Source organism: Triplophysa dalaica, chromosome 14, assembly GCF_015846415.1.
Source record: "Triplophysa dalaica isolate WHDGS20190420 chromosome 14, ASM1584641v1, whole genome shotgun sequence".
NCBI classification, from domain to species: domain Eukaryota; kingdom Metazoa; phylum Chordata; class Actinopteri; order Cypriniformes; family Nemacheilidae; genus Triplophysa; species Triplophysa dalaica.
Window position 1 is genome coordinate 11,334,588 of NC_079555.1, and position 21,254 is coordinate 11,355,841.

General features: G+C 37.3%; 1 protein-coding gene across 6 annotated transcripts in view; it reads left to right on the top strand.

Moving 5' to 3' along the window:
- The window catches only part of b3gat1a (beta-1,3-glucuronyltransferase 1 (glucuronosyltransferase P) a), a 69,540-nt gene that overhangs the window by 19,664 nt on the left and 28,622 nt on the right, over positions 1-21,254 (top strand). For 5 of the 6 annotated variants that reach the window (XM_056766614.1, XM_056766618.1, XM_056766619.1 and 2 more), the window contains exon 2: positions 12,952-13,160. The gene's annotated coding sequence lies outside the window, so the exon portion shown is untranslated. Of the gene's footprint in view, positions 1-12,929; positions 13,161-21,254 lie in introns of all 6 variants that reach the window. The other variant, XM_056766616.1, reaches the window with a different exon arrangement.

The following is a 21,254-nucleotide window of genomic DNA, read 5'->3' on the forward strand; positions in this document are numbered from 1 at the left end:
AAGCAATGCCGTGCCGTCAATATTGAATCCAACCGGAATCTAATGTTAATAAAAACTATGTTCGATCCATCTCTATTGCTTTGTTTGAGATCACTTTATATGTCCTGAGTATGTGTAACCTACCTGTCTAAGAAAGTTTACAGAATGCTCCAACTAAGCACGTAGTTTGGCGTTTATTCAGTCCCAAAACTCGCTCGCATGAAAACCAAACACAAGCGCGTGATTTTGTGACGAGGAAGTCCACGAGTGGCTGCCCGAGGCGGTGGTGCTGGAGCGAGCCCTCAGATGGGCCTTAGACCTCAGATGGAGGATCGAGCCGTCCACCGAGCGTCCAGGACTACCAAATGGCACTGCATGGAAAATCAGCTCGGCTGACTGAGGAACAAGTGGCAGTGTGTCGGGGAACTGGACTAGAATCTTGTGCTTTTCCGTCTCCTTTTCTCTCATCTGTCCATACCCCCAGGTGCTTGGGTCTGAATGAACGCTATAACGTAGCCTGTCAAAAAGACACAGAAATGAACATCACAGGGCAAACTGATGTCTTTTGGAACTGTTATCCAATCATAGCAGTGGGTGTTGACTTCCGAGTCTTCAATGCGGCCCCCCCATAAAAACCGAGCGTTTCTTGAGCCAGCCTCAAAACCAGGGTAGAAAAATGGCTATTACTTATTGATTTTGATGGTTTTGAATGTAAAAACCACGCGGACGTCAGAAGTAGACATAAGAAAACAGTATAAAATAATAAAAAAGGCCAGTTCATGACACCTTTAACTCAAAATGGCTAGGGAAAAACACTGTAGAGTACTTTAATTTAATATGTATTGTATGATTGAATTGCACCAGAATTCTTGTACTATATCCTGTCTCTATTAATAAAGTCAATCGTGACTGTGTTGTAGATAGAGAAGTGCTGTCTACATCTGTATCGACCTACAGAACAATGTAGTCTGCCCATAGCCTCCAGCGTACAATTTGTGTTTACCTCTGGAGAGCTTTGGTTTAACCTCTGATTTCAGGTTCTTGGTTCATACGCAGAGAACTGTTAAATTAAACAGATTTAAAGTGACCCCCGTTATCTGTTTCGACAGAATACGAATTTCAAACCACAATGTGCACCGCATCCATTTATGCCCCCTGTTACCAGTTCATAAAAAAAACACCCTAAGCCCTGAACTGCTGTCTAGGGCTGTGTACTGCATGACAAATAGCTTTCCCTGCTTTTAGCTCAGTTCAATAAGGCCAAAATTGCCACTTACACGGTTTTGCTGAGAGTACAGCAGATGCGGTTGTGCAGTCTTGTGTCGAAGCAATTTGGGTCTCACATTTCAAGCAGACATGAACGTAACACAAGAGCTAATTTTATAGACAGCTGTGAATAAAATCAAGGTTTCAGTAGGTGACTTTATTAAATTTTGGTACTCACTGTCTGTCTTGCTGTCAGTAGATGCCGCAGGTAAGAATGAGATCCTGAAAATAACATCTTCTTCATGTTTTAAAATAGCCCACAAAACAAGTAACCTGCTATGAACTGCCCCCATATCTGCAAAAAAATCTAAATCACAGATCAGAAGTTATCAATATCAAAAACATTATATCATTATATGTTTACATTATTCATGTCTCTTTAGATGAAACATCCAATACATTAAGAGAGCAATTGATGCATTTTCTGAGCTCTGAAAGAACAACCTCCCTGGCAATAACATCTTCCTCTGGGCATTAAACTAATAGCAGATAGATCTTAAAGTCTTAGTGCCTTAGTTCATTTTGCAAGATACTGTCCATCAAACGCTCAGATGTGCAATACCAGTACTAGACAGAAGTGAGCTGTCGGCTTTTTTTCAGTCTGTAGAAGTGTGTGCTTAAGCATATCTCATTGGGTTAATTTACAAGCTCACTGCAGCAGTATTTCATATTGCTGGGTCAATCGACAGAAAACTGGCATGCATTCCTCCATAAGCACCTTGTGTTTTTAGGAGATTAAAAAAGCATTCACTAATAAAAAATAATCTGCTTGTCCCCCATTATTCACATAGGTAAGCAAATCCTGTAAATCTTACCGGACAGACCATAGTTCAATTTCCTGTTTTATTAAAAACAAGAACGTACTGAGAGAGTACACTGTTTTTCGGTATTAAATCTGGTGGGTAATGATGTGTTCATTCACTGTAAAAAAACACTTCAGAGCTCAACTCAAAATTTTCCAGCGACTTGATGCATCTCAATTTTTCAAAAGGCTCAGATGAGGTTTCATAAATATATCACTTTAGGCAAGAGTCTTCCTGTAAAACTTTAACTGAGCCAATTGAAAAAAATTTAGATCCAAAGAACCACAAGAAACATTTTAGTTTTTTTTGCAGTGTTGATTGAATAAGGGGGTGAAAATATATTGTATGTTGATTGTTGCAGACACCTCGATGTTTAATTCAATCTGTAACTGGTATTAGTGTATGTTAATATGGTTGTCTGGACTTCTTAATATCCATTGATCAATCTAGGCATTTTACAGTTAAAGCTCCAGTATGTAATAATTTTGCAATAAAATTTCAGAAAATAACTTGCACAGTGTGATATATTTCCTCCAGTTGTGTACTTACAATATTTCAAAAGTCTCTAAAGATTTTTTATTTCAGAGAAATTCCGATTTTAAATAACTGGCCGTCCCTGAAAAGAAATGTCGCCTCTCAGTGACGCGATGTCCGCTCTATACTTTGTTCCGGTGTAGACCAGAATATCACATGGTCAAATGCGGAAGTGGTTGTTATGGATCACGATTACTCTTTGGCGAGTATTGAAGTGCCAGTAAAACGGAAGCGTCTATATTTGGATACACGCAGTGTGACAAACGGAGGAATAAAACCAGGATAAATATCGGCCAGGCGTTTTCGAGATGGAGAGAGCTGCGCGACAATCTTGGACTTGACAGAGACTCTGCTCTCGCGAGTGTATTGATAGACAGGTAAGCAAATCAATTATTTATTTTAGAACGATTGGTTTGAGCACGTTAAACAACACGGCATTAACCATAAACACGTAACACTGCACAACATTAACCCAACAAATCATTTAACAAATAGCTGTAAGTTGTAACGGGATAATATAGCATAACATTTCACGTTCCTTGCAGTTCAATAATTATGATGACATAAAATAATACGATCAGATATACAGGTAATACAAAAACAAATAAATTACCTCATCCGTGATCATGATTCGTTTATCCAATTTAGATACATCGCTATGGCGAAAACGTATTTAAAACGACATCTCCCATCGTCACCTGCTTCATAGCGTCATCAAGCTTCGCCTTTGTTATTGTTGGAAATGCGCCCTCTTGTGGTCAAATACCAAGGTTACATACTGCAGCTTTAAATAATTTTTTATAACAACAGCTAATTGTTTCATTTACAACAAAGGTCTAATAGACCATTTCAGAAGATGAACTGTAAACACTGGTACATGAATAAATCTTAAATATATTCATCTAACATTTTGATGTGGATATAAATGTTCTGTTGGTTGTTTTATTGTTTAAAAATGTGTTGTGCTAAAGAACTGAAACAGAGTTGAACCAGCATTGTTTACGTCAACCGAATTGGTGAAGCTTTGCAGATTTTTTAGCAGATGTTTCAAGTTAATCTTCAAGTAAGCTAATACAGTAGTAATATAGTTACTCAAATAAAAAATTCATATTTGTTTTTTGTGATTAGGATAATAATTAAAAATGAAATTTAGTTGTTTATTGTATGTTACTGTAAATTGAAGAAACTCTTCATTCTGAAGGGAAAAAGGGAGGATGCTAAAAAAAACCAAAAGGAAAATTTTAAGTAATCCGAGTTTCCTTGAACAGTCAATATTTCAGATATATTTATACTTTTCAGTTGAAGGGCAGGACAATGCAAAATGTATCCAAAGGCTGCTTTTACAGCTCCATCTGTGACCAAACTCATTTCTATGTTTGTTTTAGCATTGTGTATATTTTACGCCAAACGGATTGCGATTGCTGTTTGGTCGGGTGTTTGCATATGTTATTGATTTTCTCCAAAGCTCTCAGGGTACTGAGGAATAAATAATCAGTGCAAAATTATTTCCTCTGTGTCGAGTTCAGCTTTATTTTGCAAAGATTCCCTGGTGTGCATCTTTAAAATCATGCTGTTAATTGAAGCCTAAATTCAGCAAAGCCAGGATAATTTAAGTAGGATTACAGAATCTTTGAAGGGAATACAAAGTGTGAAGACCTGTTTCGTTGGTTTGTGAAAAAGTAAACATGCATTTGTATTCAGATCTCCAGTATTTCTCCCACCTATTAATCCATGTCAGTGCATATAAAATGCAAGATGCTGCCTCTCAGCATCCACAGTCGAGCAACTGAATCTCGACAATGTTCTTGTAACTATTAAGATCTTGCGGTGAAAAGTTGGTTGAACTTATTTGAAAGTATTGTCCTGCTTTGCTATGGAGGAGTTGGCACAAATAAAAACATATCAATTCATTTTCATGTCTTTCAATGGCTTAATATTTTGGTATGACACCTTGTCGCACGGTGTAGTCTTTACTGCCTATGGTATCTCACAGTCCTGCTCATGTGGTTCAGCAGTTGGTGAAAAGAATTGTGTTTGATGGAGCCGTTGACTGTAGCCAATTTTCAGTTTCTAACATTTATGACTTAATTTCAACCCAGAAATAAGCAGTGAGTTCATTTGCTTTGTTCTTGATCAGTGATTTCCAGTAGAGGTACACATACCCAGGGGGTTTAAAAAGAAACTTCAATCATGCTTCTTAAACCTTAAAAATATTTAACATAACAATTCCGGGCTGTAATTCAATTAAAATAATACCTCATACAATCTAACACTTCTCTTGTCTTTGCAACAATACGATGCCAAACAAATGGCGTAAGTGACAAAATGTGTGAAAGACAAAGAAGCTCTCATCAAGTGAAAAGAAGATACTTGTTGAGTCATCCACAAATGTTTTATTGTTCAAAACTGAATCAGTGTCAAACTGGTCACTATATAGAAATGCTGGTGAATTAGATTCAATGTAACATAGGTTATAAAGAACACAATTGCTTTACAGATAGCTTTGTTGGCCACATGTTACATCTGCAATAATATACATTCATGTATAAACACAGAAACACACACCAAGATAAAAATGGACAAGAGAGAAATATATAGTAGGTAGATAGACTATGAGTCAGACTGCCTATAGAAGCTGCTACACAACCTAGTTAACAAGAAACATTACATCCAAAGGACTCTGTGACATCTCTCACAAGAATGAACCTCTGTAGTTTACACTTCAGAACACGAAAACACGAGATGGTTGGGTGTCTCTGCTAAAGATCAGAGCAACACACTCTCGGGCCGGGAGAGTATAATTCACAGAGCAACATATCACACCGTGTAGTGCTTCTCGTTTCAAACATATACAATTAGTGGAATCACCCAATAGACGTCTTTCTCAGCTTTCAGAAAGCTCCGCTCAACAGACTACAGAATATCACAGTAACAAGACTACAACGACAAAGTGAGGTGGGCTTATTTCCCAGGGTCTTTCATGGAGTAGAGGCAATTTCATTTATAGTGTTAAATATAAGATGTGGCTGGTTCTCTCTCGCTCAATCTCTTTATTGCTCTCACGCGTAGTTTGTGGAGTCTGATCATGTGGGCCGTCGAGAGCTTCTGTCACTCATCCAGTAGCTGTGGACTGACAAAACAGCGGTAATTTCAGGGAGACTTGGCAGAATAGAGTGGGACCGTGGCAGAAACATGATTGGGCTCCAGATTCCTCAGTTTAGAGAATGGCAGGATAGGCAGCTTGAAAAATGCATTGAAACGTTGAGTGTCGAGCAAGTAGAGCGGTTGGAGGGAGACCGAATTTTTACAGGTGTGTTTTTTGGAGCCAGATCAAATTGGCTCAAACTCTAAGCTCTTGAATAAATATCCAAATCCAAACTTGGTCTCTCGAACGAACAGAAGTGATTTCTCCCTTGTTTTTGTATTTTTGTGCATACGGTTTCTTCAGCCAGAATGTTTTTCTGTATGCATTTGCCAGCAGTATGTAGAATCAGACTGTGTTTGCATTTCTGATTAGAGACGAAATTGTGATTTAAAACCCGGTCTGTATTTCCTTGTTTCAAACACTGCGCACACACGGCTGCTCTACGGGACCCGGTCAAATGCTTATCATTTGCAGCTTATTAATATAGTCATAATTAACTGAAAATCGCGGTCCTCCTCTTGTCCAGAGATGCTTGTAATTACGCTGACATGCATACGGCTGCAGGCAAAGTGGTTTCCGCTCCCTGCAGAATGGACAGCTCCTCTTTAACTGTCCTGTCACGTTGCCTTGGGGAGCCGCACGCAATTTCAAGTGCAGTTCTCATTGTTTGGTTGACTGCACCAGTAGTGCTCCTTATTTGCAGGAAGTCACCTTATAACCACATGAATATAACATGCAAATGTTATGCATGTCTGAGGGTCATAATGGACTAGTCACTTGACCTGAATAGGTCCGTTTTTAATAGTGTAACTCATCAGAGCATGAACTTAATTTGTGAGTGGCAGCTAAATGGAATCATTTCTTCTTCAGTGCTCTTAATATCTTGTTAGTCAGTAATACTTTGACATTAATCTGAAAACTGCTGAATTCTAATAGGCATCGATTGTGGTTTCTGTTCAGTTGTATGACATCTTAAGTGTCATGCGAGTGCAGGAAAGACCGTTTTCATTAAATTTGAGGAATATAAAGGCCTAGAGCATGTTTGAGAGCTTGAGAGAACGGAAGGGAGAGGCGAGTGTAGGTGTGAATGGGTAGGTGGAAAAATCGCCTGTTATCTATTTTTTGGCACTGAGATTGTTTGCATGAGGATATTTTAGGACACTTCATTTTTTAACTGAAAATTAACTCGGAAAAAAAACTAAAGTAAAATAAATGAAATACATTGAACTTATGAGCAATATGAAAAATAAACAATAAATAAAAAATGACAAAAGCAAATTATGCAACACAAATAAATAAATGCTATTAAATTAGCATCAAAAATATGAATAAAAGATAATTTTAAATATTGATAGAACTGGAATAAATCTGAAAAAAATACTACTTTTGCTCAATAGTGTGCTATTTTCCCAAATCTATAGTACCGCAATAGTCTATAGTACATATCGCTTACACACACACACACACGTTAAGTTGCTTGTTAACATACGTTAACACATGATCCTGAACATATATGGTCTGTCTACTCTTTTTACTATAAAGCTTAAACCGAACTTGGCTTGCGAGACATTTTTCCTCCATCAGTCTCTATGTCAGTGGCCTCTCATTAAAATTCAATGCGAACAGGCCACTGTGGGTGCTTCAATACTTTGGGTATTTTTCAGTTCAGGCATGGATGATGGCCTCTGCTGTTCGTATTCTGGCTGTGTAGTGCCTGAGGCGAAACACAAGGTAAACAGATCTGCCATGAGCATCCAGGGCTGAAAATGAACTGGTGCACCCCGTTTTGCTGGAATTAATTGAATCCTCGCTGCCATTAAAGTGACTCGGAGAGTTGACCGACAGCTATCGCCAGTGAAAACGACAGGCACTGAAAAGATCTGGACTCCTCCTGTCCGTTGTGCTGACTGTGACGATATCTCTCTCTGATGCGCGGATCTCATTGAGGATGTGCTGGAGTGTGAAGGCTATTACTTTAAATAGCGCTTTAAAAGCTTCTTTTCACTATCGTCCTTCCAAAAATACGAATCGCTTTCATCCGAAGCAATTTACAGTGCATTGAGAGTATTTTATAAGTGTGTGTGTTCCATGTGAGTCAAACATTGAGGCGTCGATGGCGTCATACTCTGCCAATTGAGTTACAGAAGTTAAAGAGGAAATTGACTTTAACATTTACGGAGGCGCTTTTATTTTTATCATTGTTACCGGCTTGAACTTTGCGCTATTAATGCAATTCTCTACCGATTGAATTAGAATGTACATGAGGTTTTTTTACATCTCTGTTGTTTCTCCTACAAAGTAATACAATTGAATTCAGATCGATTGGAGACTTGTTCTTTCTAAATGTTTCTCTTGAGAAAGTGCCAATCCTTTCATGCGTCTCTGGTAAGAAGAAATCTTAATTCAGATACTGTCATTATTTCTTCACCTTCAACTTCTAAAACCTGTATATGACTCTTTCTTCTGTGGAACACAAAAGAAGATATTTTGAGAAATGTCTCTGTGGTTTTATGTCCACACCATGGAAGTCAATGGGGGCTGATATTGTTTGGTTGCCAACAAAATATCTTCTTTTTTGTTCTGCGGAAGAAAGAAATTTGGAATGACATGGGGGTGAATAAATGATAAACAAATTTTCATTTACGAGTGAACAATCCCTTTAATTCTACTGATAAACATTATTTTGCTTGACCTTGTTGATCGTTCTTGATCAGTTTTTCTCTCATTCATATTTATACTTTCTCTCACAAATCGGCATATCTGTTTTCAAGATAAAGAGTCTTTTTGATCCTCACCCCTAAACTGTTACTTTGTTCTATTTCACTGGCTTAGCATGAGCCACCCCTGTGGAAACCCTTGTACCAGTAGATGAATTGCAGGTGTGCCAGAACTGCTAATACTCAGATATGGATGTTATCAGCAAGCTTGCAGGCGGCGGGGTTTAGTGGACCCCTCTCCCATTTCAAATGGGGTTTTCCTTCAAAGGAAACAAAGGGAAAGTTTCCTCTTTGGACTATGGGATAACCGTGTCCAAGGTAACCCTAAACAAGCTCCCTTGTTGTAGGTTATGACATATGTACGGGAACAAACACAAGTTGTGGAAATTCTTGTAGTATGAACACCTGTGTCCTTTAGATTTCCATTGTTTTTACATCAAGCATAAAAAATCTCCTATGTGATTGAAACTACGTGTATTCAATCATGTGTTTCAGATGTTCCAATTTCATACAGTGCACAAGGTGGAAGCTCTTCGCCTCTGAACACTCGAACACCATCTTAAAACAAAATATGCTTCTGTGAGGCATACTAGTGCATGAGAGTCCTCATGACGAAAGCTATTATTGTCTGTTTCATTGTATTGTTTCATAGCTTTGTGAAGATGAGAAAAGGGTTGATGATTACCGGTTTAGATTAAACTCAGGTTAACAGGGTAAAATAGCCAAACGCTCACTGCTAGGATGTCCCACTCCACACAGAGCTCTATATCTTTCCACACCAGGTGGATGGGCAGACGTTCTAGGGTAGGAAGTTAACTCTTTGTCATGGCAACTGGTTTTGCGTAGATTCTTTTTTTCTTTTGTGAAGGCACGGTTTGTATATTTAATATTCTACAACAATTAGGTTGATATAAATAGATGCTTTGAATATAAAAGATTAACTGGAACGCATTTAACACGTTGTGATGTTATTCATGCCACAGCGACGTGGTATTATTGGTTCATTAGCTCATGCATAGTGATGTAAGAAGCCTACACATAGCCAAAGGATTTATATAATAATTGCCTGTCCAGATCTGACAGTGATGCACACAGATACTTAACTGCCTTAAAGGAACACTCCAGACCAACTCCTCAAGGGTTAATACATTTAGTTTTGCCGGGTCTGGCGATAGCACTTTTAGCATAGCTTAGCATAGATCATTGAATCCAATTAGTCCAGTAGCATCGCGTTCAAAAATGACACAAGAGTTTTAAGATTTTTCTTATTTAAAACTTTACAAAACGGTTAAACTCAACTTATTAACCGGGGGACTTGGACAATTTCCCAAAAAATTGGAGTGTTCCTTTAAATCACATTTCCATTAGCTTCTGGCACATCCTTTTTTTCTTTCCACCAGATAGTCAGTTAATGGAGGTATTTAAAAATGATGATTATTAAATATTATGTACCGTAGTAAGATATACTGCACTGCAGTAGAAAGAGTCCTAATGATGTTACTTCTTCACAATGCATTATCAAGCAAACTGAAACACAAGAAACACTTATGGGCGGTTTCACAGACTGGGTTTAAAACTAGTCCCAGACTAATTTAAATGTTGGAGGTGCCTTAATCGAAAACAACGCGCACTGACACATCTTAAAAATAAAATATATATGTGCAATTGTTTTGTACTAAGATGCACACCAGTAATGTTTTTTTGAAAAGTATGTTTTTAAAAATGACTTAAATAATTTAACTAAGGTTTAGTCCTGGATTAAATTAATCCCTGTCTGGGAAACTGCCCCTTATTTGTCCTTTTAATGCATTTAAAAAGTTAAGTGAGTTCAAGTATGAAAAGTTTCCACATTTCACCTTCCAAAACTTGTAAAGTGAATTATTGATGTTGTCTACTGACTAAAGAATAAAGAGCAATTTACTTTGTGTGGGCTTGCTTGAATTAATCATTACATGAGACTAAAATGGGTGATGATTTCTCTTTCGTTACAAAACCCACCAATTTTCCAGTAAATGACAGATGTCTACTTGCACACCAAGACCCCGTCATTATCGACAGCATCGGTTTACCGCACCCATCAAACATTTAGCAGACAGTCTATTGTGGTTGTTTTGCATTCTTGCATTTTCTCCGCCTGCTATGAGAAAGCACGCAACATGCAATTTTGGCTTCAAACATTTCTGTCGACACGACAGACACATTAGGAAAGCTGAAGAATGCTATCGGCAGAGTTAATTGACCCTCACGATTTGTAAACGTTACGCAACTTGATGACAGCCTGAATCAATGCAGTGTTAACGGCAACATTACAATTATGTTTACATGTATATTATGTATATAAATCTGGTTTGAACAACTAAAACATATTCAGATCCTCCTTTTCCTCTTCTTAAGAGTCTATGCCCCCTGAGAAATGCAACAAAGGAAGGGATTTTTTTCCCCAAGTGTACACCTCCTCTGCACTGTCTTTCTCTCCCCCCCCCAGACTTCAGGGACCCCTACGTATCCCTCAATAAAAAGGTAGCTATAGTTTCCATGGAGACAAAAACCGACTGTATAAGATTTGTACATTTCACAGATGCAGATGTGCACAATGGTCCAGGAGCAGTTTTTGCAGACAAACACACTTTCAAGTTCTTTTCCCGCTGGATTTATAGCGTGGATGATGCGGTTAGAAGTGTTGAATGTATGGTGGAGCGGGTGAGCTCTGTGACAACACTGAAACAGATAGATAGCAATGGGTTGTGAATTTATCCCCTGCGTCTGTGGGCTGGCACACTTGATCAATACTAATCCCCTCATATCTCATGGGTCACATCGGACGGTATGTTTCTAACTGTCAACACATGAAGTGACTCTCAGCAGACACATTTAACAGTTCTCTGGGACATTATTCTGCAAATAAGCATACTAGCATTAAAGGATTTATATAGTTAGTTGGGCGTGTTAACTCAACGGGTAATTTAATAATATACACTTTTATTCATAATGATAATCTTTTCATGTTCTCTACAAACTACCCGTTTTCAGATGTTATGTCTGTGAAGTAGTGGTAAAGTTCTTTTTTTGCAGATGACCTGTGTTTTTGTGTGCAAGTGAAATGAGCTGCTGCAGAAATCTGCCTCTGTCCGCTGTTATTATATAAGCACATGTTTTGCTATATATACACAGTAGCAACTTCGCCTCAAATCAATTTATTTCATTTTTTTATTTATTTATTTCATTATCATGAAAATGAAGTTGAGAAATATATGAAACATTAATAGATTAATCACAATATTTTTATCATAATATTTTTATTTGTAATAATTGTTTAATAGTCCCATTTTGTTTATTTTGTGCATGATGAGCATCTTTTTATTTCATGTGTTGATATATTTTCATTAGATTTTGCTAGTTGAAGGCGTGTGATATTAATGGGAAGAACTTCATTTTTCTAGACTGCATTTGATTTTTGCCTTGTTTTCCAGCAATAGAAAAACTAGAAAAAGTTTTTGTACTCTGTGTGCATTTTGCAATATATCTTTTTACTTCTTTTTACTTTTTACTACTTGCCGCAATCTGTAACTTTTAGGTTCAAAAGATACAAATCTGGTCGGATTTTGCAGTGCTGTTTTTCCAATACACCTGAAGATGTTTTAAACGGATATGGCAATAAAGAGTTTTCAACTGCTTGTTTACTTGATTGATCTTTAGACTTGATTTTATTTCCAATATTAGAATGGTTCTTGGTAATAAATTTGGTGCCTTTGCCAATAAACTGTTAAATGAAATTCCTTTGAGTCTGTTTTGATCAGTGAACAGACGTGTAATTTTTACGTTAAATCAATAAAGGGTTTAAGGCCTGGTGCACACAATATTCTTTACTGACAGAAGATGCTTCCACATTCATTTATGTACACAAACAGCAGCAAGAAAAAAGATGTCCATATTTAGCAACAAAGAGCTGAAAAAAAGGCTAGTTTCAGAGGAAAGTCTATAATTTTATGAACTCTATTTATATTTTGAGGCTGTGCCAAAATGTAGTTAAGTTAACAAAAAATATCTCTAAAAGCACAAATGTTTTTCTGAGTGCTAACATTATGAAGATGATAAAGTTTACACTTTGTGCCTGAATATGTAAAATACAATAATGCTTCCGATGCTTTTTATCTGATGCGTCTCATGGTTTGATGGACATGAGCAGTGTATACATCAACAGTGGATTGTGAAAACAAATCCCCGTCCCAACAAATCCAAAATGATGATTACAGACAGTCTGTCTTTTAAAAATCAGATTTAAAAAAAAAAATCAGTAATCGCTCACGAGTACCCTTACACAGGATCTAGTAATGAACAACGCCTGCTTAAATCTGTCCTCCTTTTTTTTACCCTTACTCGAGATCTAGTTATGAACGACGCCTGCTTAAATCTGTCCTCCTCTTGTCTGGCCCTCAATGCTCGTCTTTGTCTCAGAATGAGAATAAGCCTTTCTCTCCCTCACAGATGATCGCTCTTGTCTCCACAGCCGCCTGCTGAGGACGTGACGACCCACGTGGTCTGGATGCCAGCAGCTGCCTCTCGGAGCCCCGGACGCCCCCTGGCAATCTGAGAAACGTCCTTCATTTTCCATGCTCCAGACCCCCTCCGGTCTGCGAAGGACTTGTGAGGATTATTGAGTTTTGGGATTAGTGAAGTGTCCACTTTGGCCGTGGGAGAAAGGGAAAACTATCACTCGTGAGTATCCTCTACTGCTACTGCCAGCCTTGGTTCTACCGTTGCAATTAGAGTAATTATGCCCTTTTGTGCTTGCTCTGTAGAAAAGAAAATGCAAGAGTTTATTAGAGCAAATTAAGTGCTTCAACATTATCTGGGATTGTAACTCATTACTTTAAACTCAGACTTGGAGTATTTTCCAATGAGTTTTTTTATTGTATTTGGTGCAACATAAACAATAGATTCATATATTCAAACACACAGAGCAAATGAAAAGCCATCACAGTGGTCCCCTAAACAGGGAACATAACCTCCGTGAGATTATCCCTGCATTAAGAACACAATATTATTTATTATTTCTCATTAACTTTATGATGATCTTAGAGCATTATACTTATTACAGTTATGATATTTGACCTGTCTATGTCTTCTATATGTTTTTGATTCATTATTATTCATTAAGGCTACATTTACGCTCTGTATTAATAATCAACATAACAGCACTGAATGTAAACAGATCCATCTTTCTTGTCTTATACTTGGAATGTGTTCAAGACTCAGCAACACTACAGGAGATTGAAACCGGTTTCATGTGATATGGTATGGCAGAAGTGTTGCAGGCGATGCCATGCTATTGTTGTGGTCAGAAAAATGCCCGAAGCAAGATTAAGGCATGTTAGTGTTTCGGTCAGTGTGTATTTGTGCGATATATAATGTCAACATATTGTAACTTTTTGCTGTCAATTATTGAAATGATGTATAACACGGCTGTGTGTGGTTTTACTGTTTGAAATGGCTCATGCAAGCCACCTCGGCTCGCAGTAGATGTCTATTGAAAACCTTAATTCTGCCTTTTACTTTGAGAATGGTTGTCTAGCGTCTGTAAAATAAACGTGAGATGAAGCTAGATGGTTGGGTTGCGTAAGGCCCTGGGTCTACGGCACATGGATATACTCTCTGATAAATCTGTAATACTTTATGTTGATAGCAGCAGATAGCACATTTGATGTTTTACACAAGACCCAAATCCAACAATATACATGTTCGCTTGGATATTTGTCATTAAATGGGTTTCAAACGGCATTGCATGTTGTGTTTAATGCATTTTAAGCATTTATTTATAGCCTACTTGCCATCTTTAGACAATCCCATTGCTTTCACAGATCCTTCAGGTGGTCGCTTGACCTTTCCAATGTAATGGTAATTTGTTAAAGGGGAAGGTGCATTCATCACCGCCATAGTTTAAATTGGTAATTTCAGTACATTTGTGGTTTGGCTGCCCTCCTCACGAGCACCAAATAAGCCGAATGGCAGTTCTAGACTCTGTAAAAGACAATATATTCCTGAAAGAATGGATGGCTAATCAGCCCGTTTTCCGATCAATCTGGCAGCTCGGCCGTCATGCATCTCCCGTCTGGTCATGAGAGTGCGCTCGCACTCTGAGTCCTGCTAAATGAGTGTCAGACGAGTCTAGCAGCTTTAGATAAGACAGCCGCACAATGGCTGCCATACACACACAGACACACAAAGGTGCGTGTACGCGGTCTGAAAGCACCAGGAGGTTGCGGATATGATAAATGCAATGGAAAGAGTGTCCTTTCAAACGCAGCAGTGTTTCGCCAGTCCATTCTGCTCCTGTGGAGCTGGAGCGAGAGAATGCAGCTGAACTGAGAGCAGTGCTGATCTGCTGTACCTGAAGATAATTAACACCAGAGATCCAGCAGCTGTTGTCCCTGAATCTAACACACAAGCACTTATTCCACACTTTAATGAACACATGTGTGCTATGGTGTGACAGTAGAAATGAGAAAACAAACTGTTATTACATTGTTTATATTATTAATATTAATATTTATCATATAACAGAGATTTTTCTTTATTGTTGTTTTTTTCTCAACATTTTTGCCATTACACCACAAGATACATTTGCATATTAGTCTGTCAATTACATTTAACCATTTGGCACTTTTATCCCGTGCGAATTACACTGCATTCAAGCTGTACCTTTCTTTGGAACACTTTACAATTAGGTTGTATTTGTTAACATTAGTTAATGTATTAGCTAAGATGAACTGATACAATACTTGGACAGTATTTTCCGTGTTATTCCCCATTCTGACAAGTACTGATATTAACACAGATGAACAAAAGGCTGAAAAGCAATATTCCTCATTGTTGGTTCATGTTATTTAATGCATTTACTAAATTTTTATCAGCATTTGTGTCTAGAAAATTTAAATAAACGAAAAGTACTATTACTATGGTGGATTTTCTAATATAATATTGCACATTTAGTTTGTTTTAGCTGTAAGCCTCACGAAATTGCAAGCACACCATATGTGATCCTCGAGAACAAAACCAGCTTTTTGGTTCGAAATTGAGATTTTTACATAATCTAAAGGCTGAATAAATAAGCTTTATATTGGTGTAGGAGTTGTTAGAATAGGACAATATCTGGCTGAGATACAACCATATAGAAATCAGGAATCTGAGAGTGCAAAAAATCTAAATATTGAGAATATTGCCTCTGAAGTTGTTAATCAGGGGCACCCTGGCAGGCCATCCACTCACAAAAATAAAGTTTTTATATATTTATGGTAGGAAATTTACAAAATATCATCATGTACCATGATCTTTACTTAATATCCTAATGATTTTTGGCATAAAAGAAAAATCAATAATTGTGACCCATACAATGTATTTTTGTCTTTTACTGAAAATGTTCCCGTGCTACTTAAGACTGGTTTTTTGATCCAGGGTCACATATATGTATGAAACTGAGCAATTGAACACATGTACGTCCAACGCGTAGACATTTCTAAAAAAAATTTTTGCACACCATATACGGTATGTACGAGTTTGAGCACTTTTAACATTGCACACCATATATGTATGAGTTTCAATGAGTGTCTGGGTTGCTTCTGGGTTATTTCACAATGTTCTAGCCGTAGTAAGACTGTGAAAAACATAGTGGTTTATCATGCATCTGTTCAATAGCACCTGAAATGCTTAAGAGTACATGATATATATGTCTTTCTTGATAAATTCTGGGAAGCGCTCAACATGATTAATTCTAAGAAACTGAGACTAATATATAACTGTGGCGAGCGCAAAGAGGATGGGCCAGGTAGGCCGGAATAGAATATAATACTGGCAAATAAGAAAGGACAGGCTAATGAAAAAAGGATTGGTGAACAATGTGAAAAACAACCTTAGATTTCAGAGTAAAGTGTGGAGTCAGATGTGCATTTGTTAGATTACTTTGGATGAACTCTGAATATGTCACTTTTCGGCTCGATAATAAAGTTTTGAACTATTTTCATCTGGAACTCTTGTCTGCTAGATTTTTTTCTGCGTTTGAAGGTGGATTTGCCTCAGCATTACCTGCAATAAACTAAAAAAGTTTAAGATGAGGCACTAAAATGATGAACTGAAAATAAATAAAAGCTATAGCAGCTTCTAGTGTTTAGAACATGGAACTAGCAATGCCAAGGTCATTGTTTCAATCCAAGCGATTGAACATACTCAGAAAACAAATGTATAGTGTAATGCAATTTAAGTTGCTTTGGATATTCGCTTCTGCCAAATTATTATTAAAAATAAAACCAAATTTAAAATATGAATACAAATTTTTTGCCATACAGTAGTGCGTTTAGGAAAAAAATCTATTGAATCATTATTGGAGTCATGAAACTATATAATTTAACTATGCATAATAAAACAAACATTTTATTCATTCAGCAGGAGCATTTACACTAAGTGACTTACAAATGACGGTGTGTTCAACATTTGGCCTTCAACAAAAAACAACAATAATGCACAAAGCGTAATTCTTAAGCTACGGGTAAAGCATGCATCCTACAGTATTATGGTAGTATGTGCTAATTACACTGGTGTCCATATCTAAACAGCGATTGGTTATAATGCGTTTCACTCATGCAGTCCATTAACTGACAGACAGTTGAAGCATTACGAAATAGATTTGCTGTGACTTTGACCCCATCAGCAGAGCACAAATGGAGGAACATCTGCCCATACATTCCACCCACAGGGATAATAACATGTCTCATTACACAAGAGATCACTGGAGATTCTTGTAGTAGGGCATCCATCCACTGGTCTTGCTACAACAAACCAAGTGATTTTTTTTCATCTGTTTTTTATCTGTATATCATCTGTCTGTTTTAATTTGCTTTCTGGAAGCTAAGAATCTATAAAGATTTATCACCACACGGGTATATCACTTATAATGTAAGCGAGGCCTTAGAACCCATGGCACATGGATAATTTATACTAAGAAGACACACGGGTGCATTTATTTCTATGCTCAGAGCACTAAGTGAAGTAACTAGCTTGTTTTTCAGTAAGCTTCTCAATTGTGGACACATCCATTTAGTATGATTTGACATCCGTGTTTCTCGCTGGCTTTGCAGAATCAAATACTCTGAAGTGGCAGTTCATTTTTTAACCCTTTCTCTGAGGTTTTATCTAGCAAACAGTTGTTACTGATGATACACAGTAATCTTATATGACAACTCTGTATTCTGCACATATACCTATTCAGGATTATGTTAGAAAGAAGTTGGTAACTCTAAACTGTTCCTCCGTTAACCCGCAAGAACATCTTTTCTAGGCTGTTCTTTATCTATTCATTAGGATATCAATAGGAAACGTTCCCACTTGAAGCAGGATGTGACCTTTGAGCCTGGGATTGTTCGGATATCATCAGAAAATCCTTGTATCTTGGACTTCTGATATCTTGCATGTTATAGCTCAATTATATCTCGCCGCGATGCTACAGAGAGCACTTATGGCTGTGTGGGTGTTAGACTGAAATGTTCTCTATTGAGTTGAAGTCGCAGTTTCTGTGACGGACATTCACGGTTGTGACTGAGACAACCATGCCGTTGGGGGTTGTTAGTGTGTATGTTTGTGGAGGCTCGACATGCTTTTTCTTAGCGTCACCATGGTTGGAAGCAATGCAAGTAAATGAACCATAGCATGTATAGTAAACTCAGACTTAATCTTTTACTCCTTTCTTTGTGTTTTTATTCTGCCCTTTGGGGGCATGTTCGAGCGTTGGAGACATTTTTCAGTGTGAAGGGTTTACTGCAAGAACTTCCTTATAATGTTGGCCTGTTTGCACAGAGTTTGCACTTACAGGTACATAACAAGGCAAACTCAATAATGTCTGCATAGTAATATCTACGGAAGAAGGGATTTAGTTTACAAAAGTGAGTAGGAAGCTGTTAATGGGAAATAAATTGGAAGTGGGACGTGAGTATTATGTAGGTGACATGCATGCCTTGGCATTAAATGTTATAGGTCAGATTGAATGTTTTTTTCCCAATTGCTTTGACTGACCAAATTCAATTGGGGTTTTGTGGCGAAAACCTTAACTGAATTCTAATAAGCTCATGAAGCAAATGTAAATTGTTTCATTAGGAAAAGGTAATTGGTATTTTCCTTAATAGTGGAATCGAAGACTTTCCAAAAGTCTATTGAAAGAGAAGTTGCTGTATGAAGAGAACATGAAGGACAAAAGCCTTCCCTGCTGAGACTGTAAATCTAAATCCTCTCTGGGGATTGAAAAGATGGATACCCAATTTTTAGCAGTTGGATGCCCTGCAGCAATACACCAGTAGCTCTCCTTAAAATGATAGGCTAGTTTTCCAACAACAACAAAAAACACAGTTGGTTTTCAGGTTTATAGAATGTGAATAGTGCATATGGTGACAGTGCAAATAATTGTGACATTTATAAATGTGGACAATAATTTCAGTTAAGTAGGAAGAAAATGTAAACCAATGCTGTGTTGTGTAATAAACAGTATTTGGTCATGTGCGAAGTCGGAAGCACATGGTAATTCATGTGTATGCTTAAGATGTTTTTATCGGGACTTCAAAATTGGAACGTTGCTTAATCAGGGATGAAATTTTATCTTGTGCAGCATGAGAGCAGTCAATCTTTTAAATCCTGTCCCTCATCTCTTGGGAATAAATTCAGCACAGTTTCATGCATTTGATCCCTTTTCCAAATAAACCAGGCGGACAACAACATTACAAGTGATAAAATCATTAACTTCTTTATCTTTGTGCATGATTGTGTGGATCAGTGGTTTATAAACTATAGTTATTTGAACACCACACATAATTCCTTGAATTGCTTTTCCTCAAATCATGACAGTCGGTGTATTATTTTACATAATGAATATTCTAAGCTGGAAGTGACAGTTCACCCAAATATTCTGTCATCATTTACTCCAGCTCATGCCATTTCCTACTGTATACATTATATATAAATTATTTCTGTTGAACACAGAGAAAGATATTTCGAAGAATGTTAGCAATTTTGAATTCTGTGACATCATTGAGTGCCATAGTAGGTCCAATGTAAAGGTAGTTAAAGGAGATCCAGAACTGTTTGTATATTGTACTGTCTTGTATATTGTTTGTATATTATTTATTCATCATATATATCACTGTGTTAAACAGAACATAAAAAGATATGATAATTGTTCCGACTATGGTAGTGGATGATGTGAAAGAATTGAAAATTGCTAACATTCTTACAAATATCTTTCTTTCTCTTCATCAGAACAAAGACATGTACACTACAGGTTTTAAACAACCTGAGGGTGAGTAAATGATGACAGAATTGTAATTTTTTTTGGCAGAATACTTGCTGTCATCCAAGCTCACCCATCTCATCTCGGCCCGGCTAGACAAACTCAGTAGAACAGAACTCAAATACAATATACTCAAAATTCAACATTAATTAATGATGAACATTGAAAATTAAATGAGAGATGACAGTGGGACATTCTGACCATATGTATAAAATGAAACACCATCCAGATAAATGGAGACGGACTGCATGACATTTTGTGTTTGGTGTGGTATTCCCACCACCAGATCTTCCAGAAGTAAGCAGACCTTTGATTGAATACACAACCGATTAAAGCCACCTTCATGGCATCTTTCACCTCCTCAACTCGATTCAATCAGTCCTTTACAGATACACTGCACTCCTCCATAGCCATTACCAGTCATCCTACAGGATCCTATTAGGTCTTATGTTTTCTGCCCTTGTACCCTTAAATGGTTTAGTCAGAGGTGAGTGTTACCTGCCTCACAATTTCAGCTATTAACGGGAACCTCCTACGGATGCTTTTAGATTTAGACATAAAAGAAAGAGATGACAAGTACAATAATGTATAAGAAAGAGAAATAACTGTAAACAGTTATTTTCGAAAAGTAAACATCTGCACCTAGATGAAATAGCAACGAAATGTTGGCATTTAACTGAAAAACATGACAAAAGTTGATGATTTTGGTAACACTTAGCAACATGGTTGTATTTGTTAACAATAGAAAATAGTTGCAGTACCTAACATGAACTTACAAAAAACAATGTAGATTTGTATCATGTACATTATTTTAATGTTAATTATTAAGATTAGTTATATTAACTTTAATAACTAATCTTAGTGTTAGTTCATTGTGCAATTACTATTGTTAACAGATCCAACTTTTGATTAAAAAACTGATTAATGAATGTTAAAATTGACATAAACCCAAATGATTAAATGCTGGAAGTATTGGTCATGTTTAGTTCCTGTTACCTAATCCGTTAACTGATGTTAGCAAATACAATTATTTTAAAGCGTTACCATGCTTTTTATTTTTTAAATAAAGCTTTTAATAACATAAAGCGAACCATTGTACTTCTTTTGTCATATGGTTGTTTCTATCCCCTTTCTCTGAACGCGGACTGTCTTTGTATCATGTCTCTTATCTTCACTCAGCTTGTTCAGCGCCACACTTCATAAACGCTAACACTGGTAGTGTTGCTACAGTGACTTTAGAAGCCAGTCAGGTGTCAGCTTTCCCTACTTTCCCTGCAAAGTCACGCTGAAGCACTGACACCACACCTCTGCAGCTGCCGATACCCGGCATCTCCGCGTGTCAGCACTTCTTGCCTTCTGTCATATTAATCTGCCGCTGAGTGCATTAGAATGTGACTTTGGCGTAAGCAGTCGCTGCATTGCTGACTGTAAAATGCCAGAAAATGTTAGCTGAGACGTGAAAATCCTATTCGGTAAAAAGGGAAGCG